This window comes from Pinus tabuliformis, chromosome 4_1 (assembly GCF_031772625.1).
Source record: "Pinus tabuliformis cultivar Carrire ecotype Pingquan chromosome 4_1, CPIR1, whole genome shotgun sequence".
NCBI lineage: Eukaryota > Viridiplantae > Streptophyta > Pinopsida > Pinales > Pinaceae > Pinus > Pinus tabuliformis.
The window spans coordinates 597,808,861-597,831,058 of record NC_142303.1 but is presented as its reverse complement, the minus strand read 5'-3'; positions in this window follow the sequence as shown (position 1 = coordinate 597,831,058).

Here is a 22,198-nt window from a genome sequence, read left to right as displayed (position 1 = left end):
CAGTCAGATCCAACTGCAACCCCAAAATCAAGCTTCAAAAGATACACACAACTTCAATGAGAGAAACCCGCGTAAACACGCGCTTTTACCAAAGACAACCTGCGTACAGATCTAAAAATAAATTCTCTCAACTTGCAGCTGTACCAGACATCAGTTAGACCCAGAATATAACATTGCGTCAGTATGCAGATCTAGAAATACGCATGATCAACCATATCATAATAGTGCATTTCAAATCATTAGATCCTGATCTATCCTTAGATCTAGTCTTCCATCAACCAAAGTGATCTCTCCTTAGCTTAGATCAAGCAACCCAGAACCTGCATACCAGATCTCTTTCTTTTTCAGATATTCAAGCCTTTTTCAAATATGTCCTTGCCTAATGATCTTCTTCTCCTTATATAGCCTTAGGCCTTGCTCAATACCAAGAGCCAAAACCATAGAGATCCAATACCATCAACTTAAAAAACTAGGGATCAACACGTCTGTCGAGATACCTTGGTCCAAAGACATATGCTCAAGTACCAAGGACTAACTACCACGGACCAAAAGGAAGCTTCCCGACATATACGCCCTTTTCTGTTCATGCATCTGCGTGTATACGCGCATTCGTATATAGATCTGCTGCGTATACGTGACTTAGTATGCAGATCACCAGCGTGTATACGCAACTTGGACTTAATTAACCTGCGTATATGAGATTTCTCTTCATTCTGTAGTTTGAACGGAGATCTGTCATCAAAGAAAGTTGCCATCAAGGACAACACCTGTATCATAACACCACACCTGTGCCAAAATGCCAACAGCTTCCTCTTGTCCTGCTGGACCTTCGGCTTCCTCTTGTCCTACTAGACCTACTGCTACCTCTGTTTCTTCCAGTTTTCCAACCTCTAAACATTCCTCGTTCTCTGTTTTATATGCCTGATATGCCTGACCTTTGGCTTCCTCCTTGCTCGCTTGAGCTTCGGCTTCCTCAACGCTCGCTCGACCTTTAGGCTTCCCTCCTCCGGTCGCTTTAGCTTCCTCTGCGCTCGCTCGTCCATCTATGCTCACTTGATTCTTTGGCTTCCCAGTCCATGGCTTCCTTTGTTTATTCGAGTGTTGCAATACTCACAGGACATGTAAATGCGGAAGAGAGGTCGTATTATAATAATATTGCATATTAAAGAAATAAATAAATCAGAGAGGCCACCCTTTTTTTTCAATATTCATACAATGGACCCAAACCTATCAAAAGCGTTTATTTGACTTTAAGCCCCAGGCAACACATTTATCGGAACCACAGGAATACACAGAATTAAACCCTCTGAACACATAAGGTCGGACTTCAAATGCATTACGCCCGCATCTATAACTTCATCGGTTCCGCTCCTCCACAACTTTATCACAATCGACAGATTTGCACATAACGTAGCTAATTCCCCGATACCCAGATGTGATATTACTATAAATTGTTTTTAATAACTTTGTCAGGTCCATACAACATATCTTCCGATGCGGCGGACACGATATTACAATATGGCACATTACAATGGAATAGCGGGTCGAGGGTATTATTGCAATCGGAGTTTTAACGTGACAAGGCCTTAAACACTACGATACATAACTCCTGATACGACGGATGCGATATACCATTAGGGCGTGATATAATAGGACCATCGGGTCCGCAACTGTATATCGCAATCGGCTGTTTCAATGTGGCATCCCGTTAAGACTTATGATATGATAATTCTGATGAGGCGGACGCGATATGATATTAAACGGTTGTTAATACATCCGTCGGGTCCATAGCTTATCGCATTCGACAGTTTTCCCTTGTTACCTCTCTTCAAGACTTGCGATTGCTGCGGATGCGATATTACAATAGAGCATATTGTTATGGATCCGTAATACATATCACAGTCAAGGGATTCAATGTGAAACATAATAAAGCGATAAAGCCGTCGATATTGATTTTTCACGGTATTCCTTAGCGATCCTCCACCATTGATCTGCTCACGATCCGACGATCAACACTTAACCTGATCAACCCAGAACCATCCATTGATCCTTCACCATCGATCAACCCGCACTAGATCCAACAGCCTGCATGAATTTCGGGTGAGCAATTTTGCAAGGAAAATAACCACCCGAAAAAGTGGTTTTCTCTCTCCACCCGAGTGCTACGTGTCGCCCATTAAATGGAATCGGGCGTTCTCCTCTAAATACCACTTACCGCCTATCGTCCACCCTAAAACCATTGCCACTGTTACAAATCCGCCTTTTGGAATATAACCACGTGCATTCACTTTGACTTTAACTCGATATATGTTGTTATATACTTTAACCCGACATATACTCCTCCATTATTTTTTGGTCTGATATGACTCCGTGATGGCTTCCGATGCACTGCTCCAATAGCTCTTCTCTGATATTCCTCCAATATCGCATGATATGGCTCCTCTATTAACTTCTCTTCCACTGGGTTCTCCTCCTAATGCGTGTTCCTCTTTGTTCCTTCTAATGAACAATATGGCTCCTCTATTAACTGCTCTTCCGCTGGCTTCTCCCCTGATGCGTGTTCCTCTTCTGATGGCTTCCTTGATGGCTTTGCTCCTTGGCTTCTTGCTCCTGTTTCTTCATGGATCTGCTCTGCTTCTCCTTGGCTTCTTGCTCCTATTTCTTCATGGATCTGCTCTACTTGGCTTCACATCATTGTTTACTGTCCAGAATATTGCCATATTGACATCAATGACAACTTAGATTAACAATCTCCCCCTTTGTTATTGATGGCAATATTATTCTTCTCTCCCCCTTTGACATCAATGGCAAAGGAGTGCACAAGAACTCTGCTTGTCAAACTACTACTCTTCTTCATGAATAATAGATCTTCATGGGTCTGTTACTCCCCCTGTCATAGTGCTCTTCTTTTTACTCAAGATAGAAGGATCGTTGCAACTAGCACATTATCCCCTCTTCATGTCTCATAACTACTTTATCATGGCTTCAACAATGCTTAGAGATTCTTCATTTCAATGCTTCTAAACAGATTGCAAATAGCCACACACCAAATGTTCAAGTCCAGGTTTATATGCTTCAATCCATATTTTGTTGTCTCCACAGTCAGAATTAAGGGCCTTCATAGTCCGATCAAGAAAATTCCACTGAAATTGTCTTTCTTGCTATCTCCCTTTAGATCAAAGTTCCTTTGTATTTCTGTGCTTCTCCTTAAGTTACTGAGCTATATTCGACTGCACAACATTCTCCTTTCTATAGTCTTTTGTTGAGCCATATTTTCCTTGCGTTCTTGTAAAGGTTTCTGCAAGTTATCTCCACTAGTTGATTTTAAATCTAATCTGAGACTGTCGTTTAAATTCTTTTTATTGATTGGCATCTTTTTGCAATGCTTCAGTTTTGTTAGATGCTGCCAACTTTTCTTGCTTCATGCTTCATTCCTAGATGTATCTTTTTGTTTGAAGGTTGCCTATATTTGTGTCCATAATCTACCTGTTCTCACATCAAATCCCTAAGTTGAAACATTTAATATCAGTAATATCAACACCATAGTTATTTGCCCTTTTTCTCTAGTTTTAGATGACCTTCTTTGTTGCTCCAATTACTACATAGTGATCAAGTGGAAAACATCTTCAACAACAGTTCAAAGAATAGTTAAGAGATCAATTCTTCAATGGGGTGCTCCTGAGAGATGATATTTATCAAAGAATAATTGTTAATATAGCTCAATAAGGATTTCATAAGAACCCCTTCACGAATAGCTTCTACAATAATGATCAAGAATCACAGGCTCCCCCTAACTATATACATCATCTCTTTTGGCAGAGTCTTCCCATCAAATGCTTAGATTGTCAAAAATTAGGCCAATAACATGTGTTGTTGGCTGGAGAGTTCAAGGGAATTTCGGTTTTATTTGCTTCCTTCTCCATACTTGTGTAACTTTCTTCTTTTGCATGGTTCTAGCTTGTGTAAGAGCCCAAGTTAAGTTACAATCACATGCCATATGACCAATGTTATGACACTTGAAGCATTCTACATTGTTCATGAATAAGAATTCATGATTTCTTCCTGCAAAATTGTTCCTTGGAGATTGTTGGGGACCATAATATCTATCTTTATGATATGGTTGGGGACCATAACATTGATCTTTATGATATGCTTTACAATCTTTTAGCATGTGACCAAAGTTTGTACAAGAATAACAATAACCAAGAAATAAACTTTGGTACCTGGGAGATGGAGATTTCCTTGATGTACTTCTGAAGTCTTTATGTCTTGAGATCCTTTGATGATAACCATTTCTTCTATCATCCTTGAAATTATCTACATTTCATCTTGGAGTAGGATTTCTTCCATTGTTGCCTTGATTTTTCTCCTTTCCTTTGCTGGAACTGGGAGCATCACCATTTCTTTATGGCTTCTTCACATCCTTTTTGTTTGAAGCATTATCATTCTTGTTTGAGGGTTCACCTGCATACCCAAGACATGATTTATCAAATGGACACCTTTGATGGCTGAGCATGTCATCCAAGGCTTCATAGCTCTTCAACGTTTTGTTCATACCTTCAATCTTTTTCCTGAGGAAGACAATATATTCTTCCAATCTTTCACACTCATTATTCTTCTTAGCAAGTTGTTTCTCAGTTTCTTCCTTGATATGAGCAGTTTCATTTGCTTTTATTTTAAGGGAGATGATATCTAACTTTATATTGAAGATTTCTTCATTTTCCTTTGTTAGACTACTCTCCATTTCTTCCTTGATCCTTGTAGCTTTACATGTTTCGGCCTTGAGAAGTTTGATGTTAGATTTTAATTTGAAAATTTCTTCATCCTTTGCTTTTAGTTGGCATATCATGGTGTTTCTCTCCTTTTCTTCTTCATCAACCTGTTCTTCTATGATTTCCAATGCTTCCATTGTCTTCTTAGCTCCTTGTGCTAACTTTCTTGCTTCTTGTAGTTAAGATTTGAGAGAGGAGACCACTACCTTATACTGACCAATCTCTTCTTCAAGTTTGTTCAAGTTCTTGTGCGTTTGTTCAAATTGACTTGACAAGGTGTCTTCCCATTTCTTTGCTTTATCCAATTGATTTGTCATGGATATAACTTCTTCATGCTGCTTTCTTTTTCTTTGATGAAATTCCTTCTTAAGCTTGGCAAGCTCTTCATCCCTTTCTTGTACTTGAAGCTTGACAAGGTCAACTTTCTTCCTTGTTTGGTCTTGGTCACCATCTAGTGCTTTCTTCTTAAGTTCCTCATTTTCCTTTTTCAAATTGATAATCTCTTCCATGGCAGCCATAAGTTGAGCGAGGAGATCTTCTACAAAATATATTCCATTCTCTTCATCTTCTAGGTTTTATTTAGCCTTGATGTTATCATTCTCACTTTCAGCTTCTATGACGGGTTCTGGATTTTCTTTTTGAGTTCCATCATCTTCTTGACTGATGGTCATGGTCAATGCTCCTTTTGAGTGAAGGTCATGGAGTTTGTCCCATATACCCTTTGCTGACGAACATTTTCCTAAATTGTTGTTTATAGAATCAGGTAGCCCATTCAAGATTTCCTTCATTGCTTTTTCATTGTACTCCTTGGATTCTCCATCCATCATGCTATCAACAATCACTGATTTCTAGATTTCAATGCTTTGAGTCTTTAAGAAATTCCTCATTCTTGCTTCCCATATATTAAAGTTTCCATTGAAACATGGAGCCTTCTCAAATTGATTGTCTTCTATTTTAGTGGAAGAGGGAGACACATCCTTGGGAGGATCGGAGACTTTCTTCCTTGACTTCACCATTTGTGTTCTAAAGATCAACCTTCAAGCCATTAGGCTTTGAATGAAGGTACTAGCTCTAATACCAATTGTTGGAAATACTGGGGGGGGGGGGGGGTGAATCAATATTTATTTTCAATTGTTATTTTTACCAGTTAAAACATTTATATTCAGAACACAAGATGAACAACAAGAATAAATGCTTTTATTAATATAATCTTTGCAATAAAATAGATACAATATATATATGATTCCAATCTATCTCCAAGCACCAACTTGGAATTTTGTGAGGCTCCAACCTCCAGAGAACCAACTCTGTTTTTTCAAGGCAACAACCTTGGACTTAGGAGCACCAACTCCCAGAACACCAATCCTTCCAGTTCTGAGGCTCCAACCTCAAGGGCTCCAACCCTCTACTGCAAACTGTTTGGATCTGTTTTTTCAAGGCACCAACCTTGGATATAGGAGCACCAACTCCAAGGACACCAATCCTTAAAACTTCTGAGGCACCAACCCCAAGGGCTCCAACCCTCTTATCAAGGCATGTTTGATAGTAATTTTCTGCTCTCAGAACTATTCTTTACTAAGTTCTGTCTGTTTACAACTTCACTATAGTCTCCATGCTACAGCATCAATGGCAATCAGTCTTCATATGAATAATTCTATACAACTCTTCATACTGTCCGCAAAGAGTCTGCAATAGCCATCATGATCTCTGATAATGTCTCCACACAGCTTTAGTGAGTCTACTATTAGCTGCACTAAGCTCTGATTAATTCATCGCTGGTCTGAGCCTTTCACAAGTTAGTCCGATCAACAAAGTTGGTTGTTTGTCTGCTTCCTCTTGTCCTGCTAGACCTTCGGCTTCCTCCTGTACTGCTGGACCTACCACTGCATCTATTTCTTCCAGTTTGTCGACCTCTAAACTTTCCTTGTTCTCTATTTTATATGCCTGATACACCTGACCTTTCACTTCCTCCTTGCTCGCTTGAGCTTCGACTTCCTCAACGCTTGCTCGACCTTTAGGCTTCCCTCCTCTAGTCGCTTTAGTTTCCTTTACACTCGCTTGTCCATCTACGCTCACTTGATTCTTCGGCTTCCCGGTCCATGGCTTCCTCTGTCTATTCGAGTGTTCCAATACTCACAGGACACGTAAATGCGGAAGAGAGGCCGTATTATAATAATATTTCATATTAAAGAAATAAATATATCAGAGAGGCCCCCTGTTTTTCTCAATATTCATACAATGGACCCAAACCTATCGGAAGAGTTTATTTAACTTTAAGCCTTGGGAAACACATTTATTGGAACCACATGAATACATGGAAATACACCCTCCAAACACATAAGGCTGGACTTCAAATGCATTATGCCCGCATCTATAACTTCATTGGGTCTGCTCCTCCACAACTTTATCGCAATTGGCAGATTTGCACATAACATAGCTAATTCCCCGATACCCGGACGCGATATTATTATAAACTGTTTTTAATAACTCCGTCGGGTCCATATATATATATATATATCGCAATCGACGCTTTCAATGTGGCAAGGCTTTAAGCCTTTAAACCTGGGACCATACAACATATCTTCCGACGTGGCAGACGCGATATTACAATAGGGCGCATTACAATGGAGCAGCGGGTCCGCGGTATTATCGCAATTGGAGTTTTAACATGACAAGGCCTTAAACACTGCAATACATAACTCCCGATATGACGGACACGATATACCATTAGGGCGTGATATAATAGGACCATCGGGTCTGCAACTGTATATCGCAATCGATTGTTTCAATGTGGCATCCCATTAAGACTTATGATATGATAATTCCGATGAGGTGGACACGATATGATATTAAATGGTTGTTAATACATCCGTCGGGTCCATAGCTTATAACATTCAACAGTTTTCCCTTGTTACCTCTCTTCAAGACTTGCGATTGCTGTGGATGCGATATTACAATAGAGCATATAACACATATTTCATTAAAGTTGGAATTAAATAGTGGATCTAGAATTTCAAAATAACCAAAAAGCTCAATTTTTTTGATGTCCTTGTAATAAAATATTTCCAATTTTAATGAAATATGTGTTATATTGTTATGGATCCGTAATACATATCGCAATCGAGGGATTCAATGTGAAACACAATAAAGTGATATAGCTGCCGATATTGATTTTTCACGGTATTCCTTAGCGATCCTCCACCATTGATCTGCTCACGATCCAATGGTCAACACTTAACCCGATCAACCTAGAACCGTCCGTTGATCCTTTGCCGTCGATCAACCCGCACTGGATCCAACGACCTGCATGAATTTCGGGTGAGCAATTTGCAAGGGAAATAACCACCCAAAAAAGTGGTTTTCTCTCTCCACCTGAGTGCTACGTGTCACCCATTGAATGGAATCGGGCGCTCTCCTCTAAATACCACTTACCACCTAGCGTCCACCCGAAAACCACTGCCACTGTTACAAATCCGCCTTTTGGAATATAACCACATGCATTCACTTTGACTTTAACCCGATATATGTGGTTATATACTTTAACCCAATATATACTCCTCCATTCTTTTCTGGTCTGATATGACTTTGTGATGGCTTCCAATGCACTACTCCAATAGCTCTTCTTTGATATTCCTCCGATATCACATGATATGGCTCCTCTATTAGCTGGTCTTCCGCTGGCTTCTCCTCCTGATGCATTTTCCTCTTTGTTCCTTCTAATAAACAATATGGCTCCTCTGTTAACTGCTCTTCCACTGGCTTCTCCTCTGATGCGTGTTCCTCTTCTGATGTCTTCCCTGATGGCTTTGCTCCTTGGCTCTTGCTCCTATTTCTTCATGGATCTGCTCTGCTTCTCCTTGGCTTCTTACTCTTATTTCTTCATGGATCTGCTCTACTTGGCTTCACATCATTGTTTATTGTCCAGAATATTGCGATATTGACATGAATGACAACTTAGATTAGCAGCAGTTAAATACCTCTTCTATGAAATTGCGTCATTTTTCAACTCTATGTGGGAATCTAGAGCTAAGTCCTATATGAAAGGTAGGACCTACTTATTTTCTTAATTTGAGATGGAAGGCTCAAAGAGTTTGAGATTTTCCATATTTACTTTTAAGTAAATGTGCATGTGTGGGGTGGAGTGATTTGGTAAGAATTTTGTCCCAAATTTTCCAGTATCTATGTTAGTTTTTAGAAATGACCTACTTTTGTCCACATGATACCCTCACCATTTCCCTGTTTCAACAAATTTTGAAGACTTTGTCTAAGTATTTCCATACTCTTTTGATGAGATTTTGAGGATGTGAGTTCAAAGGTTTTTATCATTAAAAGTTGGTAGCTTAAACCTTTAATTTAGTCAGTAATTTCATTTACTATGTTTCTAAGGTCTATAATCTATAATTATTACAATTCACTGACCAATCTAAAGTGTAGTTTTTGTACTCGTTATGGAACACTTGCACGTATTATGTGATTCCTTCACCGTAGTAAAAGGCATGAAGATCATTGGTTAATAGAGCTATCCAAGGGCCAGCTGGCAGTTTGAGTAATTGTCAAAGATCTTTTGGACCAAGATTGAAGGAATGCACACACATTTTCTCCCTGCATCCAATAGAGAAGTTGAATAAGAAGCAACCATTTACCCAAGAAACCCTCACGCAGTGGATCAAATCTCCTTGATTAGACAATGGCCTTACCATAATCCCATTGTTGGTCGACTGTTGTGATTTGTTTCTTATCATATTGTACAATATTAGCTCTGTCGTAACCATATTTCTAATGTAAACTTCTATATAACCCAATCTATGACATAGAGATAATCTAGCAACACTACAATATGGTCATGTTATTATTTTGAATAATGTTATTGCTCTTGTTCAATTGGGTATGTATCAATGAACTCAACATTTATTGACAGACTGAACTTCAACAATATATAAGATAAATGTTCGGTTTCTCTCTATTATTTCTATTTTGATGTGATGATTTGTTTTGATCTGTAATCTAATTTGTGAGTCGGTTGGTCAGGGCCCAACCAACCAAGCTTGACACACCTAAATTAGAATAACATCGTGTGGCTTATTTATCATAGATATCTTGTGATTTCATTCAGGTGTGTTTATTATCTATGATTTATATCTATATGCAGTTGGTTCAATTGTCTTCTTGCTCGGTCTTTTCCCAAAGACCCCTTTTATATCTTAAATTTATATTATTTGGTGCTCAAATCTAGAAATAAAATCACCATAAGTGTATGAAATAGTTTGGTTTCTTTCATATGAACTTGGTTGCATGAATTAAATCTTTGGTATGGTTACAGTCCACTTATGCCTAGTGGTAAATACATGGTTAATGCAATTTTTCTTCCTAGGTAGTGGTAGATCTCAAAGATAAAATGTTTTAAGAATATAGTAGTTCATTTTCATCCTAAATATGATTTTTACTAAAGCTCTTGAGTCATCTTAGACTCAAGAGCTGAAGGCATTTCGATTCCTTTATAAACAAGCCCTATATTTGTGTGAATGTCGTGAATTTGAGGCTACCAAAACCCTAAAATCATCTCAATAACGAATCAGGTTGTGTATGAAAGTTTCAATGCATAATAGGGAGTTTGTGGGCTTATTGGTTCATAAAAATTTGAATATCAACCTTTATATATTAGACCTGAAATATTTTTGCACGGATAACCCTTGTTTCACCTATTGAATTGTAAAAGCCTATTGAAACCCTAGCTTGCATAACGACTGCTGGAAAATATTGGATATGAATGCCATTACTTAGAAAAACTATATTTGAAGTGGATTGATTCAATCATGAGTAATTCTTATTATTTTGTTTGCTTTCCAATGTTTGTATGATTGAACGAGGATTTGGTGTATGAATGAAGTAAATGCTTGTGGACTGATAATTGTTGGAGTGCAAGAAAGCTTATGGGGAGTGGTTGGACCATTTGAAAGTCTTGTTCATGTTATTATTAAACACTATCTTGTATGCTTAGACTTGTACAATATTTCCTTTGATGTGAAGCTTCTCTCATTAGAAATAGAGTTTTCCAGATTTATTATTTGAATTCCTTTCTAAATTCAAATAGAGACAAGATAAAGTGTGATTTTTCCTGCACACACACAATGAATATTTGCAATAGTTAATGTGTATTGGTCAATACACTAGAGATAAGTTAAAGCCACACTTTTATGCATGGGTTGGAGTGGAAAATAGATCATAGTGCATGAACCATAATAATAATTGGTTTGACTTTAAGAGATCTGTTTGGCATGAGTCCCAAATTGTCTAGGGTTTGCATGTGAAGTTTTGAACATTTTGGTTCATTTGGATACCTTGTAGGTTTGGTTTGTCTAGAAGGTTGAAGAGTGAAGTGAGAAGAACCCTAGTTTCACTGTTTATTTTAATAAAGTTTCCAAGTTTAGTGCAATAATTAACCTAGGGATTTTATGCATTGTTTTTAAGACACTAGAAGATTGATAATGGATTATTTGGACGAAGGAGTGGTTTTGCAGTTTTCCTAGAATCTCTTTGGCATTTATATTTCTGTGCCTCGAAGCTTACAAGCCCAATTTTGACAACAAATGTTGAGTCATTTACATAGTCAATACTATGACTAACATTTTTGCGTTGTTGTCAGGGAGGCACTAGGAGAGGTTCTAGTGAATTTTTGATTGATTTCTTTCTCAGCAGTAGAGGTGAATTCTGTGAATTTTTTTTTTAGTAGCAAGTGTGCTTCTATTGCTATTTATCAGGAGGGTAAATTGTATTTTCAAGGGGATTGTTGTAGGTATACTTTTTAAAAATCACTGCAACATTGATTTGATTTGATTTTTTAGAGACCATAAAGTAGTTTTCACAGTTTATTTGGTTTTCTATTTTTATTTTTATTTTTAAACATGAATTACTAAGAGGGATAAAGGTCCCAAGCCTAGGAAAGGTAAAGGTAGGGTTGATAGTTCATAATTGTTTTCTCATATTGGGCCTATTGCAGGTAGAAACTCCAGGCACACACAAACAAACAAAGCTAGTACCTTATATATGGACTTTGGAAATAGTAGTTCAAGAGTATCAAAACCAGTGGTAGGGAAGAAGGTGACTTTTGTTGTTTAGGATCAAATTCAGAGCACAATCAACCTTCACATATCATAGAGAACAATTTACTTAGAGGAAAGAAAATGGAAGATCATGAAGAATGTTACTGGTGAAGGGTTTAGAGAAAACAATGTGCAAAATGATCAAGCGGAAGAACTTAACTTTGGGTTTAGAATTGTGGACCTTGATGTAATTGTGAAAATGAAGAATATCCCACCATCAATTTTCCTTCACTTTTATGATAAGGTACATGAAGACCCTAATGATTTTCTTTTTGAGTTTGATATACTGTGTAGACGCTATGGCTATTGTTTAGATTCCCAGAAGCTAAAAATTTTCCCTGCTTCCCTTAAAGCCTTGACCTTGCATTTGTTTATGGGGCTGGGGGGAAACACTATACGTGCCTGGGATCAGAATAAAATGATTTTTCTAGGTAACTATCAAGAGTATTGTAAGACTCGTGAAATGCAGGATGAAATTTTTACAATAACATAACAATGAGACAAAAGTTGAGAGGATTGTCTTGAGAGGTTCCTATATATTTTCCAAATATCTAAGCATAAATTGGATCTTGGTATTAACATGACCTTTTTTCTATGTGGGCTTTTGGATGAATCAATTAACACTTTGAATTTATTAGGATAGGGAGATATTTGTCAACTAATTTTTTATGATATTTGTGATTTATGCAGGAAATATTCACACAATCAATCCAGATTTGGTAGGGGTGTAAGAGACAATTCTTTTAGAAATACTAAATATGGATCAAATGATGCTAGATTACTTGAAATTTGACATAAAATGGATGGTATAAGAGCTGGAATATTAAATAAGCTTATAATGCAGCAAGACACTTCTAAAATTCAAAGAAAATTAGCAGAAGAAGAAGATGCATTGTTTATTTTTTCTCTAAAGTGTAGGAAGAAATATCCATTGTGTGAATGCCCTACATCTGTTCATGTTGCTAAAAGTTGTGTTGTTTGTGTAGGTAATCATATTACAGAGAAGTGTCCTTCTATACTTGGCTTCAAGTTAGTAATGCAAGAAGAACATTTGATGCTTGAATTTTTGCTTGCTATGGGAGTGCAAAAGTTTTGGAAACAAGTAAATATGCGCATGAATACTGAACTTGCACCTTATTTTCATATTTTTCATGGTCCATCACAACACTCTTATCAAAATGAGAACTATCCTCCATCATGGTAGCAACGGTATCATCAACAATTTAGACAACCTCCACCTTGGAAACAAGGATGGAGGGCCCCCCCACAAAATCATTTTTCATATCCTATGCAATCACACCCATCATATCTTGTATCATATACATCTTATCCACCAAAAAAACCTTCATTACCAACGACTATGTCTTAACAGACGTAGCCTACGCCAAACTCATTACCTTTTCCACCACCATTTAGTCCACCTAAGTTATCAGCTCAACCTGTGCCCAATCCAAATAATAAGTCGGTACAACAGATTCTTCCTACTGAAATACACCCTTTCCTCACTTATCACATCATGCCAGTTGGGGTCCAAGACCTACATCTGAGATCAGGAAGGGGTGTAGAGCCACAAAAACAAAAAAAAACTAGTAGCTCTCATGGAAGAAATACATGAGGAGGAGATTCCTAATCATTCAAATGATGATGTTACCCCACAGCCTACCCCTATACACTTAGAACCTTTACCTTCTTATTCAAACAAACCTCCCTACTTGGAGAGGTTGGATTTGGAGAAAGTTGACCCTACTTTTGAGTCTGAATTGGCTTTAAAGCTCCTTTGTTGCAGGATTTGAAACAGAGTACAATTTATGTAAAAAACATATGAGAACTATGCCTTAAGAAGTTAGGTAGGAAGAGTGTTGAACCCCACACTATCTAGTTCATCAGTGAGGTGATTGAGTTGATTACATGGCACACTTGTATTGATAAATATACCGACCCTAGAAATCCAGTTTCCTATGTCTAGATAGGTGACGTCATTGTCTCTAATTAGCCATGGAGCTGCCATCAATGTGATGAATCGACAGACCATGGAGCATATTGGGCTAACTCGTATTTGGCCTACTCGTACCATTCTTGAATTTGTTGATCAATCTAAAATCAATTCATAAGGAGTATTGGGCTATGTGATCATCTTGATTGATTCATGGGAGTACCTCAACAAATTTATTCTCCTTCAACCCAAGAAACCTATCGAGGTACACCCTTTTATTTTCGGATGACCATGGCTAACCATGGATGATGCTTACATAGATTGTTGATATGGCGATATGTTTATTTCACATGGGGACTCAAGGAAGAAGGTCACCTTATACCCACTTACTAGATCCATACAAGAGCTTTGTAAAACCCTATAGTTAGATGATAGTAGTAGTGATGAGGAAACTCAGGCACTCTCCATCATAGATTAGGTACATCAGTACATGAAGGGTATCGAGGAGAGCCAAACCCATGATTTTCTTGTCAACTTGGACACTATGCAAAACACTAAATTATTTCAGTATTTTTTTAGTCTAATTTTTCAGGAAAATTACGATTCACAAACCCTGTCACTTTTATAGAGCTTAGTAGCTACCACAGATACTCATGAGTTCGATCTTGCACTTATTTAGGTGAGTCTAGACAAATCCACATATATTGATCCTTTGCACCATCTCAATAAGAGCAATTGATAGAGATGTTGCGAGATCATATAGGTGCATTCGCTTGGAGCTATGAGGACATGAAGGGTATCCCTCTTGATACTTGTACCCACCATATTTATATTTAGGAAGGAGCTCGGCCTATCTAACAACCTCAACACAAAGTGAACCCTGTGCTTCGAGATATTGTTAAAGAAGCGACTTCAAAAGCTCCTAGATGCCGAATTTATTTACCTGATTTCTGATAGTTAGTGGGTGTCCACATTGGTGTTTGTCCTAAAAAAGGATGGGAGATAGTGAATTTTCATTGATTATCAAGAATTGAATAAAGGAAATCTCAAAGACTACTTCCCACTCCCCTTCATTGGTCAAGTACCAGATTCCCTTGAGAGAAATAAGCACTTCCCATTCTTGGATGGCTTTAATGGGTATAACCAAATTCAAATTGCACCCAAAGATCAAGAAAATACTACTTTCACATGTCCATGGGGATCATTTGCTTACTGAGCGCTTCCCTTTTGGATTATTCAATGTCCGTGCTACTTTTCAGTAGGCAATACTAACTATCTTTTTTGATATCGATTGCGTAGAGCTTTGCATGGATTATATCTCTTTATTTGGTGAATCATTTTCTGATTCCCTTTCGAATTTGAAGAAAGTACTGGTTAGATGCTAGAAATCATACCTCACTTTGAGAAATAATAATTGTAGATTGATGTGAAAATTTTGACCTAAAATGCTCTCCCGTGCTGCACTCTCCCTCTAAGACTGCGACCTTTTCTCCCTTCTTCTATCTTCCCAAATGATCCCTCCGAAGTCATATATGGAGGGGGATCACTCTGCTGCTACAACCCCTCCTAATACTATAGACCTGACCTTCTCTAATATCATATCCTCTCTTGGTGCCCCTTACGAGTGACCCTCGAATTCCAATTTTGTCAAAAGAATGGAAGACATCCCTAAAATCAATCTGCCTCATGCTATTCCTTGAAGAGATGCCCTCTCTCTAGCTGAGAGAGGTTTGGTTGGCCAATTCATGGGCCTCTGGACCTATCCTTTAATCATGCCAAAATGGGTGGAAAGGAACTAGGCTACTTCAATGCCAAATATCCATTCATTTTTGTGAAAGAGGCTATTTCACTTTCTATTTTGAAACCAGGGAAGATCGAGACCTCATCTTCAGAAATGGACCTTACTTCATGGACACCAGAGGTTTATATTTGAATAGATGGACCATAGATTTTGATCCTAAGCTTTTTTTTCCCAATGGAGTTCTGGTTTGGGTTCGTCTCCCTAACCTTCCTATTCATTGTAGGGGAGATGAATCGGTAAAATATATAGGTAATGCTTTTGGAAAATAGATTGATAGAAGTGAACCAAAGGAAAATATGCATTCTTGTGCTCAAATCTATGTGGAAGTCGACCTAGGCAAAGGGATACCAAAAGGTGTGAAGATCAAGGTAGATACCTAGGCTCACATACAACAGCTAGACTACGAGAAACTACCTTTAAAATGGAAGGTATGTCATGAATATGGCCATTTTGAAAATATATTTCCATAGAGAGAAGCAAATGAATTAGTTGAAACAAAAAAAACTCATTGGGAAACTGTCAAATAGAAGAAAACTGGAAACAAACCTTCAAATTCGTCTATTCCTTCCTCCTCAGTTCCCCCTCCCCGATCTGACCCTCCCTTACCCTCTTCCCTCTCCCAACCATCTGACTCCATTCCTTTTTCTTATTTATCTCCTCCTCCCAATTTCCCTCCTGCATGCGAGGATGATTTGCCTCTCATCCATGAAACATATATTGCCTATCCCCCTTCCTCCCCTCTTGCTTCATCCCCTCATCTTCCCCGTCTCCCTCTTCTTGTTTCTCGTAACTCTCCCTCAAGCCCTCTTATTCTCTCCTTTGATAGGATTCTTACCAAAAACCAATTCAAATAATCTCTTTCTCCTTTTGATAGTCACAAAAATCCTTGAAGGAAGTGAAACAAGGAACTTCAAGATGAAGCAACTCAAATAGACAGGGCCATGGGAACTTAACAACCAATGGATACCTATATTGATAAAGGTGCAGTATACAAGGAAAAACTAAATTAGACAGTGAGAGGAAAAGGTTCCTCAACCCCATCCAATAGTAAATCATGAATTTGGTCTCCTATAATTGTAGAGGTCTCGGGCATCCATTGAAAGTAAATGTGATGATAGATCTTGTGAGATCTGAATACCTCGACATTTTTCTAATTCAAGAGACTAAGTCATTAGAAGAAGAAATGAACCAGATAATTCAAAAAATAAAGCATTTTGAAGGAACAACAATAAATGCAAGAGTATTTTCTGGAGGTATTTTCACAATGTGGAAACACTCCTCTTGGGAACCAATTTGTTTGATGAAGGAGCAACATTGGATCAAAACATAACTAAGAAACAAAATATTTGGGAATCAAATAAATATTTTCAACCTCTATGCCCCTTCTCATTTCAAAGACAAGGACCACTGTTGAAAATCCTTGGCTAATAAGCTAGACACATAAATCAACTGAAAAATAATAATTGAAGGTGATTTTGACTTGATCCTGAATGCAGAAGAAAATTGAAAAGGTAGCTTCCATCCAGATCCTTTCAGAGACAAGATTGAGAGTATTATAGAAGCTGAAAGTCAAATAGATATCCTGCCTAATAATGGCAAATTTACTTGGTGCAATAGACGAATAGGCCCAGGTATCATCAAAGAAAGACTTGACAAGTTCTTAATTCGAAATAACCTCATTACTAACAATATACCTGTGACCTCAAAAGTCATCCCCTCAGCAACATTGGATCATAAGCCCATATCTATAAAATTTGGAGAATGTGAAAATTTGGGGTCGCTTCCCTTTTGATATAATCCTCTTTGGTCTCATTTCGAAGAGGTCAGGACGTTGGTAACTTCTACATGGAATCAAAGCATCAATGACTCCCCAAGTTTCATTTGGGAAACCAAGTTAAATAAAGTCAGGAGTGAATTAAAGGAGTGGGTCAGATTGCACTATAAAGAGCCAAAAAAAAAAGAAAATTGAGCTTCAATTGGAGTTAGATCATGTCCAAGAAAGCATGGAAGCGGGAGAGGTTACAAAATAAATTCAAATGAAAGAATAAGAGATCTACTGGGAAATCTATAGACCAATAGAAGATAGGAGGAAACATGGAGATTAAAATCTAAGAACTTATGGATATAGGTTGGAGATAAGAATACAAATTTCTTCCATAACACCACCATAATGCGAGCTGTTAAGAATGACATTGAGATAATCATGGGTGAAGAGAATTAAGAAATTAAGGGGCAAGAAGAAATTAAAGAAGAAGCACATCAGGATTTAAAATATTGCTTACTCCCAATGAAGGGAACACTAATTATGATGACTTCATTAGACATATTCCAAACTTAGTCCCAAATGAGGCCAATGATGCTCTTTCTAAGCAGGTAGAAGAAGAGGAACTCGAATCTGCAATATGGAACCTTCACCCTGATAAAGCTCCAGGGCCAGATGGTTTCTCTATTTATTTCTACCGCTCGTTCTGGGTGCTAATAAAAAAATATCTCTTAAATATGATTCAATGGGTTTTTCGAAAAATAAAAATTGGAGGCAATACCAACTCTACCTTTTTGGCCCTTATTCCTAAAGAAACTAGACCTTCCTCTTTTTGTCGATTTAGACCTATATCTTTGTGCAATTCATCCTACAAGATCATAACTAAGATTTTAGAAAATAGACTCAAAAATCTCCTCCCCCTCTTGATTTCTGAAAATCAAGGAGGCTTTGTCCCAAATAGACAAATAATCAACAATATTTTGCTTGTCCAAGAAGCTATCCATTCTAGCCTATCCAAAAACGAGCAAGGCTTCATTCTGAAGCTTAACATGGCTAATTACTTTGATAGAGTTAACCATGCCTTCCTTATAGTTGTCCTAATAAAAATTGGTTTTTCCTGTGACTTCATTGACATTATAAAAGATTTATTCAAGGGCCATGGATTTCCCATTTAATTAATGGAAGACTAGGGAATTTTTTTCAAAGCTCTAGAGGTCTCAGGCAAGGCTGCCCTATTTCTCCCTTTCTCTATATTATAATGGTTAACTCTCTAAGTAGGAATCTAGAGCACAATAGGCAGTGTGGTTTGATCACTGGGACACAATTCAACATAGGAGTCAATATTGCGAATCATTCTCAATTTGTTGATGATACCTTGTTCATGGGGGGAGCTTCTTGCATTGTTGCAAGAAGATTTAAATTCATTCTAGATCAATTTATGGAGGCATCTGGAGGCCTCCTAAATAATGAAAAGAGAAATATATATGGATGGAATACCCAAATTAGAACTCTTCAACGCATCTCTCAAATTTTCGGTGTTCCCTTCAAATCAAATTAGTCTCACTTCAAATGCTTGGGCTTGCCAATCTCAAAAATTATTTTGAAGGTCGAGGTTTGGTATGCAACAATAGACAAAATGAAGAAGAAAATACAAAACTGGGGAATGCAATGGCTCAATTTAGCTGGGAGAATAACCTTGATTAAATCCATCTTATCATCCCTCCCTCTATATCAATTTACAATCATCCAAGCTCCTGCTGGAATTCAAAAGCAAATAGAAATAATTATAATAATTTATTTTTTTTGTATGGAAGGGAGGCAAAATAGAGACCAAGAAATTTAGTTTGGTGGATTGGAAACAAGTCACTGCTCCTTATGAGAAGGTAGGAACCTCTATTCAACTCCCCATATTAATGAATATTGTTTTTGGAGGAAAATTATATGGAGTGTCATCTCAAGCGAGACTTCTTGGTGGAAACAAGTGCTTGAGACCAAATATATCAGCTCTTCTCGGTAGAATCTTCTCTCCTCGAAACTGCCCATCAAACCATGCTCTCAAATTTGGAAAATATGCAAGAAGGCTTTGCCCTTAATTAAAGATAACACCTCCAAAATTCCTGGGGGAGGGCATGACATAAACATTTGGAATGACAACATCATGGGAAACTCCCCTCTCTCTGATATTCAAGGTATTCTCCCTCTCAAGACCTGGATGAAAAGAAGAGGTATACTTACTCTTGAACAAATCTCCTCTTGGAATCAACAAGACCACTCTTGGGATGGATGGCTTCCTCTAGCCTTCCCCCCCGAGTTTCTTAATCAATGGAATTTTCTTCTTCTTCATTTAAAGGGAGCAACCCCAGTTAGCTTTAGACAACAAGACAAATTTAAATGGAATCCAACAGGTGGTGAATACTCAGTCAAGTCTGGGTATGGAAAGCTTCAAGAGGACCATCATCTTTCTGAATGGCCTCTCTGGAAATTAGTATGGAAAATTGAGAGCCTCCCTAAAATCAAAGTTTTTATATGGACCATGCTTAAAGGGAAAATTCTAACAATAGATAATCTTAGGAAAAGAGGTATTCATGGTCCCTCCATCTGCCCCTTGTGCTTTAGAGAAGAAGAAACCATTCAACATATTTTTATCAACTGTAAATTCACTACTAAATGTTGGAAAACCTTAGTCAATCCTCTTGAGGTCCATATCAATTCCAGTCTCAGTTGGAACTCCAACTACCCCTCCTTTTAAAAAGAAAGAACATGTTGAAGAGATTCTGGACCTGTCTCCCTTCCTTTTTTTGCTGGAAGATTTGGTTAACAAGAAATAAGTTCATTTTTCAAAGTATAAAGCCAGAATCTCGAAAAATCGTGGCCAAAACTTGGAGCTTAGCAAAGGAATTCATTTGTATCAAAATGGACAAAAAAATTGGACGAGAATATTCTCCAATAGGAAGAAAGGATTTGGCTCAAAGTTGGCTTTCCTTCCTAGAACAACTCCTCACAAAACTGATAATTGGAAGGTATGACTGAAAGAATGAGATTTATCAATTTGGCTAAAATCTCTCTTGAGGCCCTTTCTTTTCTTTGATGGCACCTCCAAGTCAAATCATAGCTATGCAGGAGTTGGGGGTATTATAATTGATCATTTAGGATCAAATTCAATCACATTTGAGTGGGGTTTGGGCATTGAGTCAAATAATAAGGTGAAGGCCTATGGTTTCTTGATGGGATCACAAATCCTTAACAATGGAAATTATATGAATCCAATTATAATTGGTGACTCTGCTATTCTTATCCAATAGATGGTCAAGAATACGAAGCCTAAGAATTCTGATCTTGCCCAAATAATCTTCAGAATCAAACATTACTTGAAAAATCTAGGAGAGGTCTCTTTCTACCATGTTCTTAGGGAAAACAATAAGATAGCTGATGATATTGCAAGTAAAGCTTGCATCAGGCCACAAGGAGAGGCCAAAATAAATAAGGAAATCTTTATAAAATCCATCCCATAATCTTCATCCCTTCACATGTACGACTCGTTCTCAGAAAATTCCAAATCTTGTCTTCTCCTTCCCAAGGATTGTCACTGTCATTATCTCTTCAAAATCTCCCTCAGTCACAACTCCTTCTACAAATATGATATGAGACCATCCTCGTTATCGTTTCCTCTGTATTTTTTGATCAACGATTCCAAAGGTATGATGATTCGATGGGTTCACAGGCTCCTCCTCAGGCCTTATCTCTCCCTAAATTCTGCCTGCTTCCATGTTTTCCATGCATGACTCTCTTTCTCTCATATCTTTGTTCCTGTGTGTGCTCTCCTCCCGCCCCCATTCTGTGGACTTCCCATCTCCTCACTGCCTCTTTGTGGGCCTTCCCTTTTCTTCTCATTGATTCTCTGTAGCGCCCATTCTTCTCTTGCTCCTCCTTGTTCCTCTGTTCTCTTTGATCCTCCGTTACTCTCCCCATGGATCCGAATTAGTGTTGCTATGACTGCAATTCAATCAAAGTGGTGCTGGAACATATAAGGTCTCTACACAATCAATGGAAGGATTGATGTAAAACCAAAATTTGTTTTCTCAACTAGCAATGCAATGAGCACAAAAGATCCATTGAAAAGCTCAATAATTGTTGTGCTCACATTGAGAATGATATTCAGACTATGCAAGAAATGGAGGGAAATAAATCGGGGGAAAACTAAAACTCAATGGAGTGGAATGAGGAATAATCCATTAACAAAGAGTGAAATAAACAACCAATGTCAAAAATTTCAGAAACTGCTTCTCCCATAGACAAAATGCAACTCTCTTGAATCTCTCTTCACTTAGATATGAATAGAAAATGATCCTTTCTTCTTCAACAATATGTTAGAATATACAAGCTCAATGTAGTAGGAAAGTTAGGAAGTTACAAGCTCTATGTAAAAGCAGGAAAAAATGGATCAAGGAATTTTGTCCAACCTTTCTCCCTGATCTATTCAAATATTTTGTACCTCGGAGTTTATCTCCAGTTTTTGGAATGAATATACAATAACCGATCTCGTTAAAATAAAAAGGTGTAGATTGATGTGTAAAGCAAGGATAGTTCTTGGTCACCTAATTTCTAATGAGGGCATATAGGTGGACCCTGCAAAGGTTGAGACCATTATCTACCTACCGGTGCATAAATATCAAACGGACATGAGGGGTTTTCTTGGTCATGTGGGATATTACCAGATATTTATCAAGTACTTTTCTAGGATAGATTGACATCCTTTTTTATTATTAATTAAAGATGTTGATTTCTCTTGGATCGATGCTTTCCAGCGAGCCTTTGAGCAATTAAAGGAGA